Genomic DNA, 16,296 nt, shown 5'->3' on the forward strand with positions numbered 1-16,296 from the left:
AGTTGCAACCCATGATTTCACAGAGGAGACTATGATTAGGTATAATACAGATTAATCTATTAAGAAATACTTGTAAATCTTACAATTGATCAAGATTATTTTGTTATGCAAAAAACCAGAAAACTATATTATTGAAAGTACTATGATCATACCTTTAAACTTTATAATTGTATGTATTTTTTCCTTTTTTCAAGGAAGATTATTTAAAGTAGTGTAACATACCTATATACTTTCAGGAGCTGGACAGTGACATAAGTGAATAAATGAGTCTGTTGGGGAAGGTGTAAGATGATTGCTTTTAGTTTGACATAGTAACACTTACCTCATTGTATTTACTTTCTTATTCTGGGAGCATGTTTGTTTCAATTTAATTTTTTATAATTTATTGTGACTAATTGTGGGGTACACAGTTATGATATATGTATGCAGTGTGGAATAATTAAATCACACTAACATATCCATCATCTTAAATATTAATTATTTAATCACTCAATTGCAACTTTCCACCCTTTGATAACATTGTCTCCCATCCCAATTCCCATCCCCTTACCACCAATCTACCCTCTGCTACTATGAGTTCAACTTTTTTAGATTCCACATATCAGTGAGATCAGTGGTATTTGTCTTTTTGTCCTTGGCTTATTTCACTTAACATAATGTCCTCCAGGTTCATCCATGTTGTTGCAGATTACATAATTTCCTTCTTTTTTCAAGGCTGAGTAATTGAGCTTACAAACCTGTATCCATTCATCCACTAATGGATAGCGGTTGATTTCGGATATTGGCTTTTGTAAATAATGCTAGAGCGAACATGGGAGTAGATATCTTTTTAATTCCTCATGATATATACACCAAAGTGGGATTGCTGGATCATATGATAATTCTAGTTTCAGTTTCTTTTCTTTTTCTTTTCTTTTTTTTTTCTTAGGAACTTCCATACAGTTTTCCATAATGGCCATACTATTTTATACTCTCACCAACAGTGTGCAAGGGTTCCCTTTCTTTACATTGTCACACATTTGGGAGATAAACAGAACATATTTATGGAGTGTACTGGGCCTCAGAAAGTCAACAACTGTAGCCTTCTCTATTATGTTACTCAGTAAGATGCTCCCAGGGAGATGTTAGGTCAATGGTATCTGCCCACTTTTCATTAGAAAGTATTACCCTCCCTTCATGAAGGCAGTTTGGAAATACTTTATCATGGAAGTGAAATAAATGCTGTCATAATTTCTCTACTATGACATGTCTACCTCAGTCTCTTCCTGTTCAATCTATACACATATTACCCTTGCCCCAGCGTTATCTTTAGATACATGAGTCTTTTTATGTCTTCTCTAAGTAGTTAATGGATTTAATTCAATGAAATGATATCACCTTCAAAAGAAAATCTACTCTTAGACTATTACTAAAGCAGCCTTTGGAAAGACCCTCCAGCATCTCCCTCTCATTTTCACTTTTCCCTGTCTACCTTCCGTCATGTCCTAATATATAGAAACACATTTCATTCACTTCCCCACTAATATAAATTGAGCACCACAAAGAAGTCAGGCACTATGCTAGATACAAGTGTTAAATATGAGTGAACCAGAAAGACTTCATCCTCCCCTTGGGGAGCTTCACAGAGGCTAGTGGGATTGACAGATATTCACCAAATAATTATACTTATGATGCATGCTGTGGAAAAGTTTAGGTACCATGGACTGTGCAGCAGTTTTCCAAGTTGTCTTTTACTACTTTACTTATATGTGCCCTTTCCCTCTGTGAAACCTTCACTCAACCTTCCAGTCCTCGTTAATTTACCTCCTTGGGACAATTATTGTAACTTGTATGCATTTCTCTTATTCAAAATTATCCTAATGAAATGAGTTGCTCACTTGCTTGTATATTTTCGGGCTTGTATATTTTCGGATGAGCAATTGCTCAATTTTCTCTTCCTTTGCAGACATAGCCCTTGGTGAGGTGCCTGGCTCCATAGTAAGTGTTCAACAAATGTTTGAATAAAATATTGCATTGTTGAATTTTAAATGTATTTAAGCAGATTGATGACCAACATCTGACCAGATTTCCCCAATTTAGATGCAATGTCAGATGCTGCTTTTAATGGTGTCAGAGATTGGCTGACAGGCTTGCCTTTCTTTAAAGCGATTTATTATCCATGTTAGTTTTTTGGTATAAATGGTTACTGTTTGTCGTTGGAGTATGTTTGTGTTCATGGTAGAGATTAAATACATATGTATTGCATGAATTAACAAATGGTTATGCTAGTTGTAGGAAAGATTGATAAATGAAAGTTTCTAATGCTGTTTTCTTGAGATGGAGTCTCACTCTGTCACCCAGGCTGGAGTGTGGTGGCACTATCTCAGCCCACTGCAACATTCGCCTCCTGGGTTCAAGTTATTCTTGTGCCTCAGCCTCCCAAGTAGATAGAAGTACAGGTGTGTGCCACCACGTCCAGCTAATTTTTATAGTTTTAGTAGAGACAGGGTTTCGCCATGTTGGCCAGGCTGGTCTCAAGCTGCTAACTTCAGGTGATCTGCCCACCTCAGCCTCCCAAAGTCCAATGTTCTCTTCAGGCCTATGAATATTTATGCCAGAATATTGATTTTATTGGAGAACTAAAAATTAATACAATCCATAGCTTGAAAGTAAAAATGTCAGAATACTTAAGACCATACACAAATAAGTATTCTAAAATAAGGAATTGATATTTATAAAATATTTTTAAGAAATAAGCACGTTTGGCCAGGTGCGGTGGTTCACATCTGTAATCTCAGGACACTTTGGGAGGCCGAGGCGGGTGGATCATAAGGTCAGGAGTTCAAGACCTGCCTGACCAATGTGGTGAAACCTTGTCTCTACTAAAAATACAAAAAAAAAAAAAAAAAAAAAAAATAGCCAGGCTTGGCAGCGGGTGTCTGTAAACCTAACTACTTGGGAGGCTGAGTGAGGCAGGAGAATCACTTGAACCTGGGAGGTGGAGGTTGCAGTGAACTGAGATTGTGCCACTGTACTCCAGCCTGGGTGACAGAGCAATTGAAAAAAAAAAAAAAAAAGAAAGGAAACAAACACACACATTTACCACTACAGTATTTTAGCCCCCCCCATCTTGTTATTAAGAACAATAATAACAACAATAAAGTAGTAGGCCCTTGACTTCTTTACTTTGCTGTCCTGTTCATTTATTTTGCATTTCTTCATTTTCCTTGTGCAGATTTTATCCTCTACTATCCTCAGCCACCCCATCCGTATCATTTCTCTGGTATCTCTGACCTCAACTATGTTTTCTCTGTCTTCCCCTAACCACTGGCATCTTCCTTTTTTATCTGCTCCTACTTCCTCTGATTTTAGGCATTAGATCCTTGCTAATCTGCCCTCTCTAAAGTTAATATCCTGTTCTTCTTGGTGAGTTAGGATCTCTTCCCGTTTAGCTTTAATCTAATATATCCTCCTTCTCATCTCCCAAACTATTTTTGCCCATTGCTTCACCTTGGTTCAAATCCAGGGAAGGACATAACTTCCTAATGTCTATTTTCTGAGCAGACAAAATAAAGTATGCATAAACTATATCTGAAAATTTTAGTCCTCTATTTGTGCTGTGTCACTGCAACTGAAATTAAAAACTCCAGCCTCTGCAGAGAGAGGATTAGCATCAGCAACTTTGCCTCTTTGGCTCTATTAAAAGAAAATCTGTAGACAAATTAAATTCAGCAAAGCTTGCTGTTTGAGTAAAGAACAATTCATGAGTTGGGCAGCACACTGAGCCTGTAGAGGTTCAGAGAGCTCTCCCCGTAGTAGATAGCATTTATAGACAGAAAGGGAATTTAAAAAAAAAAACAACTTGATTGGTTAAAGTTTAGTATTTGCCTTTTTTGGGCATGGTGGGACAAGGCATTTGCCTTATATGGACATAACCTGATGATTTGGCAATCTATGATGGCTGAAGTTTGGCTGCTGTGATTGGTTGAGACTTAGCTATTTATTGGAGGAATATACTGTTAAGTTAGATTACAGTTTATTTGCATACTAAGTAAGGTTGCCGTTTGCTACATATGTAGGCAGCTTTAAGACAAATTTAATTTAACAGCTCTATTGCCAAAATCACTTCTGAGGAAGTAACTCACTATTTGGTGTCTTTGTACCAGGCTATACTGTCAAAACATATGGATTTTTCAGAGATAGTTTGCTGACTGAGTGATAACTGAGCTTAAAGTTGTCTCCCATGCACTTTTTCTGTATTTTTTACTGACATTGTTGCATTTCACTTACCTTGCAAGAGCTCACTGCATGTCCCACTGACTTTGTTCCTCCCAGGCTATTTTGCACCCCCATTCCCATCAGCATCATTTTACAAAGCAGGTTATTTTACCCACCCAGTTGTCCATTTAATGTGCAGAAGGGTCTGTATAAAGGGTCTGATCAAATCATTGCACGATGTCCAGGCAGTTACACCACTGGGAACTGCACGATGTCCAGGCAGTTACACCACTGCTTTATCGACTGTCAACGTTTTTCTGAAGTTCAAAATAATAAGAAAACCATATTCCAGCAGTTTCTCAAAAGGTATTCAATTTAAAAAATTTAATCCAATCTTACAAATATTTATTTAGAACCAACTTTTATAATTTCCGAGCCTATAATAGAAAATTGTGAGGGAAAAGGATTATGGTGTATGTGTGTTCGGGTGGTGTATGTGTGTAAATTATCATAAGATGTATGGAAAGTTTTGACATTTCTGGGCCAGGGTTAAGGTTAGGTGAATTAACCATAGGTTAACTATGGTTAACTAACCTGTAGTTAACTCACCTATGGTTACAGTTGCCCTCAGTTGCAGGCCAAGTTATTCAGCCAATCCTGAAACAGGCTGGGTAGGGAAGAGAAGCCTAATACCACCAGTTTAGATTTGCTGCTTAAGGCTTGGGACAAGTGTGCCTGAGATTAACCTATGGATACACTGAGGTCCAGGGAATAACCATTCAGAGGCCATTTTTCTTGGCTTTCCCTGGATTTACCTTCCTATTTAAGTTTTATCGTATTTCCAGACCGCGCCTAGAACTAGAACCAACATTTAAAACCCAGTTTATTTGGCCAGAATTCCAGTACTCTAATACTTACCATCCATCCCTCTCCAGGATTAGGTCTACAAATTAGATGATTCTTTCAGAAAAGTGCTGTTGCACCCTTTCTCATCTTTATAACAACAACTTTTATTGCGAATTTTGGCAAGTACTTCACATAGATTATATCCAGTTCTCACAGGAATATTATGTATTACAGTTTAAGAAATAGAGCAAGAGGAAGAGCTGAAATCCAAACACACATCAGTCTTTGACTAAATTTTGGTTGTCACAAGTTCCTGAGAACTTCTGCTGCTGTCCCCTCCCTACCACCCTGTATATATTTGGTTAGTGGGTCATACTTATGCAGTTACTTGAGCTTCAAATTCTGGAGTCTGCCTTGATATTTTCTCTCCCTCCACCTACCCTTATATTCAGTCATTATCAGTCATTGTTCTTTTTTTTAAATTTTATTATTTATTTATTTATTTATTTATTTATTCAGTCATTGTTCTTAATTGCAACCAACACATGTAAACACTTAAGTATCAAAGGTGTTCATTATAATATGTTTATTAGAACACAGAATTGGTGGGAGTTCTGGGAAGCCAAGTTTGAGGTTACATCTTCAAGAGATATGCTTAGAAGCATATCACAAGGCTGGCCTTACATGAACATGAGCCTAGTAACTACCATGCAGTGAGACAGAGGAATCGCCCATCACCTCAGTGAGGTTAGGTCTGAGCCAAGAACTTGACCTTACATTATTTTGGTCATCATTGTCTCTGCTGCTGTCACCAAGTATATCCAGACACCACTGCACAACCCCCAATCCCCCAGCAAAAATATAAACAATTTCTTCACATTACTCCCATTTGAATACAAGTGTCTCTTGATTTTTGAATTTGATTTCTGGAGCCTAGGTCATATGTCTATATCACAACTGCAAAGGAATCTGCTTATTTCAAGTTGAGCTTCTGAACTGGAAAGGTAGAATTCATAGTTTTAAAATGTATTCAAGTACCAAAGGGCTTTTCATAAGACACTGGGCAGCCCCATGTATGACCAATATCCACCACAGTTGGCTAGCCCTATAGCTTTATTTCCCCCACATACCCTGACACTCCCAATATCTTCTGCAGTCAACCAGTTCACAGTGATCTAAAATGCACATCAGGTTTCAAATGTGAATGCTTATAACAATTTGCTATACTGCAAAACTATGCAGAAATTGTTGCTGTTGAGTGTGTTTTTCAAGGGTTTTTGTAAAATGAAGAATTTTTAAATATTTGCCTGTGAATTTAGTTTGCTTTATGTTTCTTGTTTTGTAATGTTCATTTGAAATCTGTATTGTCCCTGGTTGAGACAGTACTATACTGGTCTGCTTGTGGATTCCAGAATGAAATAAATAAGTCTGTAAGAAAATAAGCAACTAAGTAAATTAGTAAGTAAAAACAAGCCATGCATACATTGCCTCAGAACCAAGGCACTAGTAAACTTCACAAAGGCACATTAATCAGAGTGCTACACCATTTACAATGACAAGTGGCCCCTTCTCATTATTATTGGGACACTATTGCCAAATAAGCAAAACACAAATAAAACTCTCCAGTGGAAAATGGCTAAGAGTAATTAGGGGCAAGTAGTTTTATGTAGACTAAAATACTATAATTAGGAGGGAGGATTTGGAGCACTATTTGAAGGAGAGAAATCACTGGAAGAGTTGCTTTCTGTGCTCAGAAGAGCTTTCCCAGCTATCTTTGTTCAGTGGTAAAATAGAGTTATTTTATAGTAGGAAATAAACTTGGGCACTAAGGACCTCTGTGGGGGAGATACCTGGGACTGCCTTGGATAAGGAGGGGTGAGCGGGTTGTGGCATGACGTTGTTTTTGATAACATGTTAATAGCAAAGCAAACTACCAAAAATAATAATGATAAACAATTTATTCCAGTTTGTTTGATCTGGGTAACTCTTCTTTAGAACTTTAAATATTGTACAGTGTTACGTTAAAGTAAAATGTTTATTTATAACAGACAAAACCAGTTCAATACTAAGTAATAACTTAATGTCATCTTGAATCTGATTGAGTAGTTATTCTGTTAAGAATGTTCTAAACTGATCAATAAGAGGAAAATTTTAAGTATTCTCGTGTATTACTTTTCTGAAACTGTCATTAATATTATGTACTTAGAGGCATGGTTTGTTCCTCAAACTATTACTTAATGTGATTTATTTTAAATGTGAATTTTGCTTTAGACATTCATTGTAAAAGATAGCCTATTCTTTATTATTTTTACTTAGAATTTACAGAATCCTGTGGTACAGAGGGACTTTTCCAGCTCTCAGGGGTACATGAATTTCCTTTTACTGTATTACTGGCCAGTTGATGATTGACTTGCCTCTGCAATATCCCTACAATGTGGCCAACTAGATACTCTTCAATATGGCCCATTTTATCTTGGGACAGTTCTTTCTGATAGTCTCCCATATTGTTAATTCGATTTTTTTTTCTCTGGGCAGCTTCATTTTATCTGTCCTTGTTAGGTCTTTTAAGACTACCATGTTTTTATTTTTATTTGTTTTCAAGGATGGGGTGCACAATTGGTGGTATAATATGGTTGTTCCATAACTTTATTAAGAGGTATATAAAGTACTTGATGCTACAGAGTATCTAGAAATATGCATTGTGCTTATTCATTTGTGACAAAAGGTATTTTGACATTTTAATATAGTCATTGCATTTGTAATTTAAGAAGCAAATGAATTAAGTTCATGATGACTGAATGGGATGGGAGTTAAGAGTTTGTAAGGCGACCTGGAGAGGCTAATTTCACAGCATGCAGTAATTGTGAATTTTTAGATGGAAATTTTAGAAGAAGTTTTTGACCTTAAAGCAAGTTAAATTTGGAGAGCTACCCAATTAAGAAAGTTTTATCCACCAATATATTTTTAATTTAATTCTTACTTTGGGGGGATATTAAAGACTTTTTTCCCCTCCAATTTGCCATTTCAGTGCTAGTAATAGAAATCCAGTGCTAAATTCAGAGGAAAAGATTTCCCATGTCTTGGATTTTACCTGTTCAGTTCTCTAGTTATACTCTTAAGTAATTTAGAACCTCTGAAAAAACTGAAGTTAATAAGGAATAAGAAATTCATAATGGAAACTAATAAATGAGAGATATGGAAATTAAAAATATTGAGAAGAAACAAATCCTTGAAAATCCCAACATACGGGGTTCAAATAAAATTAGGATATTTGAAGGGCCATTTAAGATATTTGTTATGCTTTTGTAGTATTTCTGAGAGCGGATACCACTTTTGTTCCTATTTTACAAATGAGGAAACTGAATGTCAGACAACTTAAATAACTTTCCCAAAGCCACGCAACTAACAGGAGGTCAAGACTGAATAGTCAAGACTAAATCTGGAATTAAGCTACTTTTACAAACTATTAGTGAAATGGAAGGGGAACTGAGATCCATCAAATGCAAAAATGCAAACTATATAATAAGCAATCTGCTGGCATTTGATGCTTATTTATTTCTCATTACCATCCTGTGGGTTAGCTATTGTTATCTTCCTTTTTCACATAATGAAACAAAAGTTTGGAAAGGTTAAACTATTTCCCCATGTTGGCCGTGGGGAACGGGTAGTCAGTAGACCTAGCATTTGAACATTGAGCTCTGGACTGCAGATCCTATGTCTTTTTTACTCTGCAAAAAATCATAAACTCTTTTTAGTAAGAAAATACTTTATTTGAATAATCTATTTCATAGAAACCCAAGCTAGATAAGGTGCCAATTGCCCTGACCCCTGTTGGACCACCCCTAGACGGTTCCAGGACACCTGGGGACTTGAAAGTGTCCATGCTACCATGCTGCCTAAAGTCATTCTAGTGTTTTGAAACTATAATTATGAATAATTTCCCAGATACAATCATATTAACATATACATACACGGTCCCTCCCATATTACTGTCATTGATTCAACATATGCTTATTGAGCACCCTCTGTGTCCCAGACTGTTTTCTAGGTACTGGGGAATATAAAGATCAAATTCTGGGCCTTCACAGAACTTGCATGGTTTTTACTCCCATCAGTTAGCCCACTCCAGTGAGTCATTTACTGTACTGTCTTGGTGATATCTGTAAACTTTCCATCTCCTACTAGCTTTTAAGCCCCATGGGACGGAAACTGTGTTTTATTCATTTTTGTGTCTCCCACAGATCACCTGCCACAGCAATATTCCCAACGCATCTCTTCTTTTACACTATTTTCAATCACAGGACTATAACATGCAGCTTCATAAAATTCATCCCTTCACCTAAATAGATTCCAGCTGTGACAATGTTTATAATTTCCCTGTAACTTGAAATTTTCATCAATTTTCTACTTTTAGATATGCAAATTGACGATTAATCAATGAGTCACTGAGAAAGTATGAATCATTTTTTGTTCACAGGACATGTCAAGATGTGTTACAAGGTGTAAGACTTAACATTAACTGCCTTTCTAACTTAAGAAAAATATTTTAACCACCTAAAAAGGCTGTTTTGGTGAGCATTTGTTAGAGGACTGGGAGTTGTTCCTCTGAACAGGGTTAATAGAGCTGAGTAATTTTTTACTTATAAAATCCTCTAAAAATATAAATATTTTTGTCTATATTTGATACTGTCATAAATGTCTTTGTTCCTCTTTGAAAGCCATTATATAACAAAAGGATCATTTTGAGTAAGAGATTTTTGATTTTAAAGCACATGCATATTAGTTATTGGATATCCCAGGATATCTTTTGGAAGTCTGGAGTTGTCGTCAATGACTCACAGTGACAAAGTGCTTTTGTGTGTCTTTGTTTGCATGCCTGAGGGAATCACTATCTTTAAAAAATAGATTTTTTTTTCACATGGCCCTTTAAAAGAAAACATATTGTGGCTACTGAAGAAATTCCCAGAGCAATGTTAAGAATTACAATTTGCATAATAATAATTTTTCCTTTGCCTCAACTCAGTGAAAGCCACCCTGATTAAAAACAGTTTGCTAGAAGTTTCTAGTTACTACAAGGCACTTGAACTAAATGTATTTGGCAAATTTGTAACTCAATTCTGGGATGCAACTCTTTTTCCCTAAGGCCCATCTCAACATGATTCTCCCTTAAAGTAAAATATAAAACCAACTCTGGACAGCTCTTAGGAGTTTTCACGGGATGCTTTGGTGTGTGGTGGGATTGGGATTAGACACCATACACCACAAAGTAAAACTTCTGAAGAAATTCTCTTCCAGCTTTCTCTGGAAAGAGAAAGGAGTCAGATCCTTCAAGACCACTCTCCACAGCCTGATTTCTTCTCAGTTGCTCTTTGAAAATTCTAGCTGTAGCTTCAGGACTTTCTCATTTGAAGTTGACCCCCTTCTCCCACATTCTGAACTATTCTTTTTCTATGGTATGTGATTCATTCTTATATAACTTAACCTCTTAAGACTTCTAATGTTTCTCTACATTAAATATCTAAGTCAGTACAATGGAATCCTGGGAGCCAAGCTGAGCAAAGGAAGGGTCCTCCTTAGAAGGTAGCTCAAAGCTTATGTCTGTTTATACTTTGGGATTTTTATGTTTATCACACTGAGAGCTTAAGGTTTCAGTTTTCTTTTGGTTAATGGTTCTTCAGAAAAGCCACACCATTAGGACCTCACACAATGGCTCTACTTGGGTAAATTTACCACCTTCCTGGGAAAAGCGATCAACTTTGCAATGAATCCTGCATTTTTGTCAGCATACCAAGAGTGCTTCTATCTCATGCTCATCACAAATATACAACCAGGATGTAAAATCACAGTAATAATTTACTTTGGAAATTATGACTTTTGAGAGGACAAGACTCTTTGTTTGATATGTCTACTTCATTTCCTCCATGAGGAAGACATAAGGAGAGAGCCAAATTTTACTCTAGGAAAGTTATTTGATATCTCTAGAGTCATACCAAGGGGTCTTAAAAGTTCATTCTTCATTGTTTCTATCACTGCAAATTGAGTACTTAATCTGAGACAAGGGCTCTGCTGGGAACTAGGACTATAATGATAAATATGTCACATCAGCTGCCCCCATATTGCATAGTTTCATGGCAGAAACAGTATTAAATTCAGAACTCCAAAAAACTACTTCAGAAGGAAAAACTGTTCAGTAAGAGTGGATAACTTATGGCTTTCCAAATATATGGGTTAGGAAAAACTTTTCCAAGGAAGTGAAAAGTGAGTTTGTGTGTAGGGTGGTGGGAATGAAGACAGCATGGCTCATGAATAGATCATGGGATTGATCTTATGTACCAGGATAAGAGTTTAAAATTTTGTTTTTGAGCAAAAGGAATTTATCTTTTTCTAAGAGGACCAATATGATCAAATTTGTATTTTAAAATGGTAAGTATGCAATGTAAAGAGAATGTGGTAGAGGGTGAAGGAGATTCAGTACAACCAATTCGGAGATGATAGCAGGAAGTACAGATAGCATGTGATGGTCACTAGGCTTATGAGGGTGGAAGTGGAAAGTGAGAAATGTAGATGGATTTCTTCATTTATATGCAGTAAAATCAAGAACACTTAGTATATGATTAGGAGTTGGAGGTGAAGGGGTAGTGATAAAGGTGACTCTGAGGTTTTTGGCATTAACAGCTAGGTGAATGGTGGTATGAAATGTAGAATGACTTCATTTGGATTTGTGTCCCCGCCCAAATTGCATGTCGAATTGGAGGAGGGGCCTAATGGGAGGTGATTGGATCATGGGGTGGATTTCCCTGCCTGCTGTTCTCATGTTAGTGAGTGACTTCTCGGGTGATCTAATGGTTTAAGAGTGTGTGGCACTTCCCCCCTTCACTCTGTCTCTCTCCTGCCGCCTTGTGAAGAAAGGGCTTCCTTCCCTTTCATCTTCTGCCATGATTGTAAGTTTCCTGAGACCTCCCAGTCATGCTTCCTGTTAAGCCTGTGTAAATGTGGGTCAGTTAAACCTCTTTTCTTCATAAATTACTCAGTCTCGAGTGATTCTTTATAGCAATGTGAGAACCAACTAATACATAGGATAATAACCAGGTTTGAAGATAGGATATTAAATTCAGTCTTGTATCAGTTGCAATTGATTAAGGCTGCATAAAATCAAAACAGTGATGGTTGTTGAAACCATACAAACTCCCCTTCCTTCACATATCAGGAAGATCAAGAGGGTAGTTCCAAGACGATACATTAGTTCAGTGATATTGTGCCCTTTTAGTCCATGCTTGTTGCCTCATTGCTACATTGCTACAAAATGGCTACAACAGACATGTTATTAAAGGCAGAAGGATGGAACAGGAAAATATTATCATGCTCTCCTCTTGCTCTTACCCCTTTTATAACAAGCAAAATTTTACCTCCAAGACTCCAGAAGATTCATTTATAGGTCTACACAGCCATGGCCTCTCCAAACTGTGAAGGATGTGGACCGTTTAGAAAAGGAGAGAGAGATCATCACAATTAGCTTAGAACAGTTGTTCTCAACTGTATTAGACACCAACTCTTTTGCTTAGTAATCTGAAATGAAATTCACAGATGATATAATTTACCTACACACATAACCTAACAAGAAAAAATGTTGTGTTCTCTTTGTCATAAAACAGGAAAATAAAAGAATATGTAAACATTTGGGCCAGATTCAAATTGAGGTAATTAGATTCTTGCAACTACATATATAGAATAATAGGGTAAATAGTGTTTGCAGCAATATATGGAATCACAACAAACACACAGCAGTGATGCAGACTGATACTTTTTGGCTGTAAGGGTGTCACAAACAGAATGAGTCTAGTTACTGTTGTCTTCTCTAAAATACTGGACAACTCTTGGTAACATTCCGATTAAGACAATATATAATGTTTCCTAATTAATATTTTACTTGCAGTCCTGCTGCACATTGGAGAGTGGTAGGAAATGCAGAACAATTATTTGATAATGCACTTATGTCCCCTCACATTGTAGAATGACACTTCTTAGACTTCACTAACAAATGCCAGTAATGTCCCCAATCATTGTGACAAGCAAATTTCCAAGAAAAAAAGGTATAATTTACACACTATACATCAGAATAGAAATGTAAGATCAACTGAAAGCAAAGAAAGATTGATTTCCTTGATTCTGAGTGGCATCTCATGCATTCCCACTTACTGCCTATAGCTGTTACAGACATTCGCTACAAAGTTAAATTAAAGGTTACTCTGCAATAATTTCTCATTATATGCCAAGCCTTAAAAGAATCTAATGAATTCTGTCTAGGATAACACTAATTGTAAGGTTACAGTTTCCTTGGGAAATCTTGCCTGGTACCTTAGGCACTGGGGAAATGTATGCTAGTGATTTCAAAGTGAATTAAGAAACAAGTTTTTAATCCATCTTTTCAAGAATTTTAATGAAACATGTAGTTTATATCTTTAGAACTCTAGAAAAGTGCATCATCATTTTAGACTGTTTTCTTTTAAATCAATGGCATCTATAGGCTACCATCCTCTTGAACTAGATAGATTTTAACCTTTTTTCCTTATTCATTCTAATTTAGCTTGCCATATATAAAAATATACATATTTATGTATGTATTTTGATGGTGGCTATTTGCTCATTAGAAATCAAAAGGTAAAATTAATCTTGAAAAATGGTTAACTGGTTTACCTGAGAAAAAACTTAATTTAGTCGGTAAAGGCTGATTTCATTAAAGTGTATATGTTTTACATTTTCTCTGCTCCATGAAGGAAATAAATATTTTTCTTTATGATGTGGTTCACCATCTACATGAACATTTTAATAAGAGAAAGCAAAGTAATTTTGAAGAATACATTAGTATTTGTAGGAGCCATTCACATTGATTTCTGCATTTAAGGTAAATTAGAATTATTCACTAAATCAAACAATGTCAAGTAGAAAACAGAAAATAGATGTTGATGAATGAATTAAGTATGGTGAGTCATATTTTATTCATTGTTTTATTCATTTTGAACTTTTTAATGAAGACATTGAAATACCAAGTCATGGTCATAAAATTTCTTAACTCCTCTTAAAATATTAATTTAATAATAAACAGTCATTTAATTAGTTTATGAAGCAAAATTGAAACACTTTGAGTATAGGACTTAATAGTAGAATTTAGAGAGTTCCCCAGAACTCTTAGCTTTTAGGCTCTTAGAAGATAAAATTGTGTGTCTATGTATGTGCACATGCAATAAAATGATAAAATGGCCTACTATGAATACATGAAACAATGTTGCTTATTGTTGTGATGTTTCACATAAGGAAATATAAAGTAGGATTGATTAGTAAAAGGTGAAAGAAGAGGTTAGTGAATGATGGATTAGTAAATGATGAGCATGGTTTTGAGCAGGGGCTTGAAGAAATGATGGGTATGTGAAGCCTAGAATACTGACATGATATTACATGCTGAGAAAAATATGGAGAAAATAAGACACTCCTAAATTGCATAAGTAAGAAGAATGGCTTAACTGCACTGGCGAAACTGTGTTAATAAGGAATTGAAAATTGCTTAGTTAGAAATAGAAATGTTGAGAGAATGAAGAGATTGTTGATTTCATGTCTTAGATGTGGATGACAAAAATGAAAGAACCTTGTAGAGATTCTTTAGGCTCTGGCATTAATAAGAACTATAGGTGAGGTAGTATTTATGGTAGCTTATTGGAGAAGTGCAGAGTTGGAAGGATCCAGAACATATGTAAAATTGCTCAGTACTTTAAGCATTAGGTGATAAAGAATTAGGTGATTAAATCGATGGCAAATACATAAATATAAATAAATATAATGTAATGAAAAATTGAAAAGTATACACCTATGTACCACAAAATATTTAACCATATTAATCCATTTTACTAAATTTAATTTAAAGAAAATATTATTTCTCCCCATTATTTGACAGTATGTAACCCTATTTTCATTTTCTTTGGGAAAGAGGTGGGAGTTTGGAGGGACTTTGAACTATAAGGTATTTAAATTATTTTGAGACCTTTTTTTTTAAGAACAAACAAAAATTTTCATTATTGAATGCTATTATTTTTTAGGTTTCTAATGAATTAGCATAAACTACTTTTGTTCAATTAACCATCTATCCTTTTGAAGTGACTTGAATGAAGGATTAATGATTTACTTGTAGGGTCAAAGATTTGTTGTAGGAAAGTAAGAAAATATGTTTATAATATATTTGTATATATAGATTTAATATTTAAACCATTAATATCCTTAGCTATCTTCAGTAATGCTTTCTTTCACCTTTAGGAAGAAGTATTTTAGTCATGTCTAATAATCATATCTGTACATTTTCTTATTTTGTCTAATGACTTTGAAAATACCTATTTAAAATCACTGCAGAATAAAACAAATATCAGACTCTCCTCGTTTGTATATAATAAATTAACATTTTTAAAGTCTGAATTAACTCCTGCAGTAATAAGGCATGCTCTAAGAGAAAAATGAAAAGTCCTTAATTCTAAAATTTAATAATGTTTACTAAACAATTTTGCAGATATATCTACTAGATCTGCCTTGTGTTATTCAGTAGCCACTAGCCACATGTGGCTTTTTAGATTTAAATTAATGAAAATGAAATACAATTAAAAATAGCATTTTTTTAAACTTTTTTTCTTTTGAGACAGAATCTCACTCTGTTGCCTAGGCTGGAGTGCAGTGGCATAGTCTTGGCTCACTGCATCTCTCATGCCTCAGCCTCCCAATACCTGGAACTAGAGGCATGCACCAGCATGCCTGGCTAATTTTTGTATTTTTAGTAAAGGTGGGGTTTTGCCATGTTGCCTGGGCTGGTCGTGATTTCATAGCCTTAAGTCATCTGCCCACGTTGGCCTCCCAAAGTGCTGGGATTACAGGCATAAGCCACCATCCCTAGCCATGCGTTCATTTCTTGCTGTTGAGCACAAAGTGTTACTTGAGTATCCTTTGAACTTTTTAGAGATTACTTTTTGCAGCTAATGCTAGAACTTTGAAACCCAGACCTTTGCCAACCATCAAGAAATATAGTTGATGCTAAGTAAGCACTTGTGATGGACAATAAATGTGAACATTTTGTATTAACCCAATAAATGTTGTCTTTAATTTTAAAAGAGATGTATCCACTTACAAACTTCCTACTTATAAATGACATTGCAGTGTTTAAGAACTTTACTTCTAGTGAGAAAGACACTGAAAAGTTCAAGAAAGTTCTAATGTGTTATT

The 16,296-nt window shown here is 35.5% G+C and overlaps 1 protein-coding gene across 21 annotated transcripts in view; it reads left to right on the plus strand.

Annotated features, from left to right (window-relative positions):
• Positions 1–16,296, plus strand: part of RALYL (RALY RNA binding protein like) — a 757,987-nt gene that overhangs the window by 168,698 nt on the left and 572,993 nt on the right. For 5 of the 21 annotated variants that reach the window (XM_025395093.1, XM_025395088.1, XM_025395087.1 and 2 more), the window contains one exon: positions 1,946–1,977. The exons of the other annotated variants lie outside the window; for them this stretch is intronic. The gene's annotated coding sequence lies outside the window, so the exon portion shown is untranslated. The remainder of the gene's footprint in view (positions 1–1,945; positions 1,978–16,296) is intronic. 21 annotated transcript variants of the gene reach the window in all.

This window comes from Theropithecus gelada, chromosome 8 (genome assembly GCF_003255815.1).
Source record: "Theropithecus gelada isolate Dixy chromosome 8, Tgel_1.0, whole genome shotgun sequence".
In the NCBI taxonomy this organism is placed as follows: Eukaryota; Metazoa; Chordata; class Mammalia; order Primates; family Cercopithecidae; genus Theropithecus; species Theropithecus gelada.